Source organism: Rhinopithecus roxellana, chromosome 18 (assembly GCF_007565055.1).
Source record: "Rhinopithecus roxellana isolate Shanxi Qingling chromosome 18, ASM756505v1, whole genome shotgun sequence".
Classification (NCBI taxonomy): Eukaryota; Metazoa; Chordata; class Mammalia; order Primates; family Cercopithecidae; genus Rhinopithecus; species Rhinopithecus roxellana.
In genome coordinates, this window is record NC_044566.1 from 50416130 (window position 1) to 50423991 (window position 7862).

Below are 7862 nucleotides of genomic sequence, written 5' to 3' on the forward strand. Positions count from 1 at the left end.
ATAATACCACCTTCAGAGCTGTTCCAAGAACCAGTGGCTCACTTCCACCTATGCCAGGGAACCCCCAGAGGAGTCACTTGGATAGTAATGTTGGTCCACAAAACTATGAACAAAATTGCTGTGGTCTGAGGACCCTTCTGTATTTCTATTTAGGGTGATTTTACATTCTATTTTGACTGTTACAATCACAGTTGCTGCCTGTTGTTGGCGCCTCTTATTTTTCAAAAATATCTCAGTTTAGAAAAGAAAATATTCAGATACCCTGTTTATATCCTGCCTTAGGCAGAACCTCTTCTCTACCTGTCAGTCAAAATGGACCTGTCCTGGGATACGACCCCCAGACTACTAGCTGGACAGAAATAATCAGCCAACCCCTAAAGTTATAATATATTTTCAATGTGGAGTCCTAATTTGGGAAAAGGAATCAGACTGCAGGACCAAGGGAAAGCAAAAAGAAAAGGCAGATAAGTTATAAGTCTGCCTGTCTTTATGGTCCAGGACACATAGCCCTCTTGCACATTTAACTCACAATCTTCCTGTGCCCAGCTATCACCAGACCTTTGGCTGATAGAAAAATGCAGATTAGCTCACTGAAACCTTAGTGTTATCAGTACTGCACAAAGCCCTTTTCACACAACAGAAGCACCATCCTATAAAATCTTCAGCAGGCCTTTGTCTCCTTGCAGTCAGCTCCTCTCTTGCTTACCTGCCCATTACTTCCTTGAAACATACTTTCATACTTTCTCTAATAAATCTGCCTTTCTTTACTTACAATTGTCTTGGTATATTAGTCCATTTTCACACTGCTGGTAAAGACATGCCCAAGACTGGGAAGAAAAAGAGGTTTAATGGATTTACAGTTCCACATGGCTTGGGAGGTCTCACAATCATGGTGGAAGGCAAGGAGGAGCAAGTCACATCTCACATGGATGGTGGCAGGCAAAGAGAGAGAATTTGTGCAGGGCAACTCCCATTTTTAAAACCATCATATCTCGTGAGACTTATTATTGTCATGAGAACGGCATGGGAAAGACCTGCCCGCATGATTCAAACATCTCCCACTGAGTCACTCCTACAACACGTGGGAATTATGGGAGCTACAAGATAAGATTTGGGTGAGAACACAGAGCCAACCCATATCACTTGGTAAATTCTTATTACCACTTACACAACATCAACCTCAGATAGTCACTATCTGCGACATTCAGTGCCACCCTTCCCACTACCAAGATAACTAATTGATCATTTCTTCTTCCTGTCAGCTAACTTGCTTATTTAAATGTCATCCACTCTTTTCTCAGAACACAAAATGTGCATTAACTACATTTTCTAACCAAGGTACTTCTTGGGCCTACTTGTGTTTGCAGCTGTAGAATATGTTGAAGAATTCTAAGCCACCAAGAATAACTGACAAGCTTTCTCAAGGATGTTAAGACTTTCCAATGATATGTCAACAGTGGCACCCAGGGACAACCCTAAAGGAATGTTGCTAGTCTCAGTGACATCTTGGTAATTTCTCTATATATAACTCTTAACAAATCTACGTTACTGTTCTCATCTCGTCATCATGGCCATCGTGTATGTAACACATAATTACAACTCCTAATGCTTTCAAATTCCAAAGTGTACTTCATCAGTCCCTCCTTCATCCTGCCAAATTCAACTCCTATTCTTCATACTTTACATTTGGGAATATGTAGTTTATGTCACCTCAGACTCTCGCTCCACTGGAAATAGATCCAATACTTTAACAAATGGAATACAATAAAAAAAAAAAAAAATACTGAGAGCCTGCCGCCTTATCTCTGCCTGCCATTGGGATCTTTGGCCACTGCCCTACAGGGAAGATGCAGAGACCCATAGTGCTGGGATTTCTACTGCCATTTGGTCCCTAGAAAACTCATTAGTCCAGTTGGAGGGGGTAGCATCACCTCCTGTCCCAAGGATCTGACTCTCCTTGAGAATTCTTGAAAAGACATTTGTCAGGAAGCCTACATGGGACACGTTTCCCTAGTCTCTGACTCTGGCCATACACATTACTCCTGTTTTACCAAAGAATATTTGGTTCTTCATAACCAACTTGAGCAATGTGCCACTTGAAGGCAGGTAGTGACTGTGCCTTATTGATTCCCAAGGGTCTTTCACAAAATCAAATAATTGTTATCAATTGTTATCAACAGGCACATTTCTGCTGTTCCACAATATCTTTTAATTCTTTCTTTTTATATGGTGTCTTGAGGCTTGGCCTGAGGAATGGGGACAAAATAGCATTGAAGGTCTGGCTTGGAGTCAGTAGCCTTGAAAACAATGGGGTGCTTAGGTTGGGTACGATCCAGTTACTAAAGAGTCTAAATCAAGCATGAGCTGTGGTCTCTAATAGGGAAATAAATAGAGGGGTCTCAGAAACAAGCAAGAAGCCAAGCTAGCATAGAACCAGAGGAAAATCTTCAGATAGCAGGAGGGCCAAGCTGTTCAAAGTAGAACTATTCAGGTAACCTAAGACAAAAGAATTACTAAGAGGTGTTGCATTTTATAAGGCAAGTAGCTTGGGGACATGACTTCCTGTGTGCTCACTTGAAAGACTCAGGAGGCCACTATCATCTCCAAAACAGAGGGTTATAGTTCCAAGAAATACTTTATCTCTAGGTCTGAGTGAGGAAAGGTGATGAAAGACAGCTGTGTCCTAACAAATTTTCTATTTCAAGAGCCTGGATCTCCAGCGCTTAATTTGATCAGTCTGATACAGGTTAGGAAGGAAATAAGGAAGCTTAGCAAGTGCTGAAAGCTGTAAATTTTCATCTTGGCTTAGGCCCTCTATTACATTCATCTACTAGATTGGAACAGGTTTTAGGCAAGAGAGCTAGGTGGAAATTCAGTCTGGAGCTCAGAGTTCCATGTTCCAGAGACAGTTCATGAATGCACCAGGTGTCAAAGGATGCAACACCAAGTATAAGAGATGATCCAAAAAACTGACAAAATATAGCATCAGAGAATCAGGAGATACTCAGAAATCCAGCCTGACAATGGGCAGGCACTAAGAAAGTTTATCAACAAATAAAATGGCCTCTATCCATGTGGGTGTGGGAGCAGGACACCACAGGGGACAGGGATGGCTAGGGCAAATACTCGGTATATATACTACTGTTGCAGAATTTTTGCCCCTTAGTTCAGCTAAATCCGGGTTCTTATCTCACAACCAGGAAAACTTAGGCATGCAGACACATTGAAGGGTGGGCAATGGAATTTATTGGGCGAAAAGGAAAAAAGAAAAAAACACTCTCAGCAAAGTGAGAGGGGTTCCTGCCAACGGCTCCCATCTCACAGATTGAATACCAGGCCACCACAAACGAGCCAAAGAGCCAAGGCTCCTCTGCCTTGCACAAGGCAGTAACTTCTCACTGGCTCTACCCCATTCTTCCAATGGCAGGTAGGCTGCAGATTCTCCAGGGATTCTCCCTCTTACCTGCTTCCTGCATCTATCAATACCAGTGACCAGTACTCAGTCAACTCCTTAGTTACCAAGGACTTCATGTTCAATGAAAAGAGAGGACTCACGTCTGATGAATTAGGAAACCATGTTTTCAGAATGGAGGCATAAGATTAAAGCTAGAGGCAACAGTAGGATATTTTGTGTATTCGAAAGAGGTTTTGAGCCTAGAACCTGGTTCAGGTTGTTCTGCAGGGAGAAAAAGAAGGTAGAGGTTGGAACTAGTTAGGATATTGTTTTAAATTATAAAATATTTAAAATAAATGGAAAATAGGCCAGGCGTGGTGGCTCACGCTTGTAATCCCAACACTTTGGGAGGCCAAGGCAGGTGGATCACCTGAGGTCAGGAGTTCGAGACCAGCCTGACCGACATGGTGAAACCCTGTCTCTACTAAAAATACAAAAATTAGCCAGGCTTCTTGGCATGTGCGTGTAATCCCAGCTACCTGGGAGGCTGAGGCAGGAGAATCGCTTGAACCCAGGAGGCGGAGGCTGCAGTGAGCCAAGATCACGCCACTGCACTCCAGCCCGGGTCACAGAGACTCCATCTCAAATAAATAAATAAATAAATAAATAAATAAATAAATAAATAAATAAAACAAGTGTTTTAAGAAGTAAACCGTTCCAGGGAGAGCTAAAGCCCCTTTCTCAGAGTCCCTTTTCTCTTCCTTTCTCTTCATAGGAACCCACCATCCTGAAATTGATGCATATCATTACCATGAGTGTTTTTATACTTTTACTACATGTATATGAATCCATAAACAAGACGTACTATTGTTTGAGTGTTTATAATTTTCACACAAATTGTATTATGTAGAATATAGTTTTGCAGCCTGCTTACTTTTTCACTCAATATTATTCTTGGAATTTATTCACACTGATTGGTCAAGTTGATTTCATTCACTTAGTTGAATTAGTAAATGAGTTTATTCATTCTCCTATTATTCAGTGCCTCTCGTATTCATTAATACAATCTTACAATAAGCATTCTTGCAAGTACCTCTTTGTGCCCATATACATGTACTAGTAGCAGGATTGCTGCGTCACAAACCAGACGCATCTTCAACTTATTAGGTATTACAAAATCGGTCTCCAGGTAGTTGTACTGATTTAAACTCCTAACTACAGTGTGTACAAATTCCCATTTCTACTCATCCCTTCCAAAATTACACAGTTTTGCCAGTCCAACAGACCTAAAATGATATCTTATTTCCCTGCATTTCTCTGACTGCTAGTACTACTGAACATATTGTTTGATGTTTATTGATTCCTAAATTTCTTTTCTGGGAATTCCTTGTTCATACAATTGTCCGTTTTTCAAATGGATTGTTTGATTTTCTAAAAATTTATTTGTATGAATATATACAAATAGCAAAGTGGCACACAAAAAAGATGCTCAATATCATTAGTCATTCAGGAAATGCAAAATAAAACCATGTGAGATGCCACCACTCTCCTATTAGAGCTGCCATAAAAATGACAATACCAAGTGTTGGCTAGAATGGGAGCAATGAAAACAAATACGCATACATCGATGGTGGTCATGAAAACGGCACAGTCACTTTAGAAAATAGTTTGGCAGTTTCTACCTCCCATTTGACCCAGCAGTCCTGTGGTGTTTTCCTGAAAGGAAAATACATGTTCATATAAAAATGTATACAACTTTTTATTGTGTTTTTATTTGTAATCACGCCAAACTGGGAACATTCCAGTGTCTTTCACCTGGTGAATGGATAAACAAACTGGTATATCCATATAATGGAATGTAATTTAGCAACAAAGAGGAAAAACTACAGATATAATCAATATTTGTATGTTAAGTTAAAGAAGCCAGACTATAAAAGCTACATTACATGTGATTCCATTTAAATGACATTTTGAAAAGGCAAAAATGCAGGAATAGAAAATAGATCAGTGATTGCCAAGGGCTGAGGTGTGAGAGGGACTGATCACCTAGAGGCTCTACAGACCTTTCTGTAAGATAAAACAAATGTTATATGCATTAAATATAGTGATGGTTGCAAAATTGAATGCATGTATTTAAAATTCATACAGCTGTTGTAAAAAGGATGAGTTTTCTTGCTTGTAAATTACACCTCAATCAGCTTGACTTAAAACATAAAGTAAGTGATTTAGGAGCTACGTATGCATATTGGATGCTAATCCTTCATGGCTTATATGTTTAAAAAAATTTTTACAGTCCACGGCCTGTCTTTTTAACTTGTATGTGTTGTTTATTATTGAATAAAGCTTTTGTATTTTTATTAGTCAGATTTATCAGTTTTTAAAAATTTTATACACATTTATTTTCATTACAAGTTTATTTATATCATTTTAGACTCAGCATGTCCTTAGTTTTTACCCATTCATCAAACTGTTCTGCTGTGAGATAGCCAAGTTCAATAGCAGTTTCCTTGAAGGTTGGTCCATGTTTGTGTGCTGTCTTAGCAATCTTTGCTGCCTTGTCATACCCTATATGAGGATTGAGAGCTGTCACCAACATTTGAGACTCATTCATCAGCTTGTTGATCCTTTCTGTACTGGCCTGGATTCCCACCATGCAGTTTTCTGTAAAGGAAACTGAAGCATCCCCCAGCAGCCTGGCTGAGTGTAACACATTTTAAATCATCATTGGCTTGAAAACATTCAACTCAAAATGTCCATTGCTGCCTCCAACTGTTACAGCAACATGATTCCCCATGACTTGGGCTGCAACCACGGTCATTGCTTCACACTGAGTAGGGTTCACCTTGCCTGGCATGATACTACTTCCTGGTTCATTTTCAGGCATGATCAGTTCTCCCAGACCTGACCAAGGACCAGAACCCAGAAAACGAATATTATTTGCTATCGTCATCAGACTGCAGGCAGTAGTGTTCATGAATCCACTGAGCCCAACCAGAGCGTCATGAGCAGCCAGAACTTCAAATTTATTTGGAGCAGTGACAAAAGGCAAGCCTGTACGTGCAGTCACTTTTGCAGCAACCTTTTCTGTCAGTCTCTTTTTTTTTTTTTTTTTTGAGACGGAGTCTTGCTCTGTTGCCCAGGCTGGAGTGCAGTGGCGCAATCTCGGCTCACTGCAAGCTCCATCTCCCGGGTTCCCGCCATTCTCCTGCCTCAGCCTCCCGAGTAGCTGGGACTACAGGCGCCCGCCACCACGCCCGGCTAGTTTTTTGTATTTTTAGTAGAGACGGGGTTTCACCGTGTTAGCCAGGATGGTCTCGATCTCCTGACCTCGTGATCCGCCCGTCTCGGCCTCCCAAAGTGCTGGGATTACAGCAGTCTCTTTTTTTAAGATAAAAATGGGTTGCCCTTTTTATATATTACTTAAAATAACCTTTCCTTAACTCAGTGACGGAGAAAATATTCCCTTATATTTTCTTCTGAGAAGTTTGCAGTTTTGCTTTCCACATGTTATTTATTTATTAGGAACTCATTTAGAATATGGTATAAAGAAGGTACTTAATATTTTTTTCTTTTTCCATATGAGCATCTAATTATTCCAACACCATTTGCTGAATAACGTTTTTCTTTTCTTAATTTTTTTTTTTTTTTTTTTTTTAGACGGAGTCTCGCTCTGTCGCCCAGGCTGGAGTGCAGTGGCCGGATCTCAGCTCACTGCAAGCTCCGCCTCCCGGATTCATGGCCATTCTCCTGCCTCAGCCTCCCGAGTAGCTGGGACTACAGGCGCCCGCCACCTCGCCTGGCTAGTTTTTTGTATTTTTAGTAGAGACGGGGTTTCACCGTGTTAGCCAGGATGGTCTCCATCTCCTGACCTCGTGATCCGCCCGTCTCGGCCTCCCAAAGTGCTGGGATTACAGGCTTGAGCCACCGCGCCCGGCTTCTTTTCTTAATTTTTAACCATCAACTGTCTTAAAGTTTAAGGAGCATGGCTGACATTGCCCAAATTTTTCTGCCTTCACATTTTGTCCTCTGCAGTAATATAATGACATTTCACAAGCCAAAAACCTTGTTATTTCTATATCTCAGAACATTCAAACAGATTAGGTGCTGTGTTGGAATTCATTGTTTCATTTGCCTTCCAAGAGATAGCACTGACAGCAAATCAAATATTTATTATATGTTCTCTTTTAAAGTAAAAATTCCAGGAAATAACTAGAACTGAAAGCTCCCCATCTAAGTTGGGTTTAAAAAAAATTCTTATACAGTTAAAAAAAAAAAAACTCCATTCTCATAAAATATGAACAATCTATCAAGTATTCTGCAACCTATGTTGAGCATTCATAATGTACAAAAGATTAATACCATGGTTAAAAGATATGTTCCCTAAACAATACTACACACTAGATTATTTAGACTACCACAGTCTAATAGAAATATAATGTATGCCGTTATATAATATTAAATTTTCTAG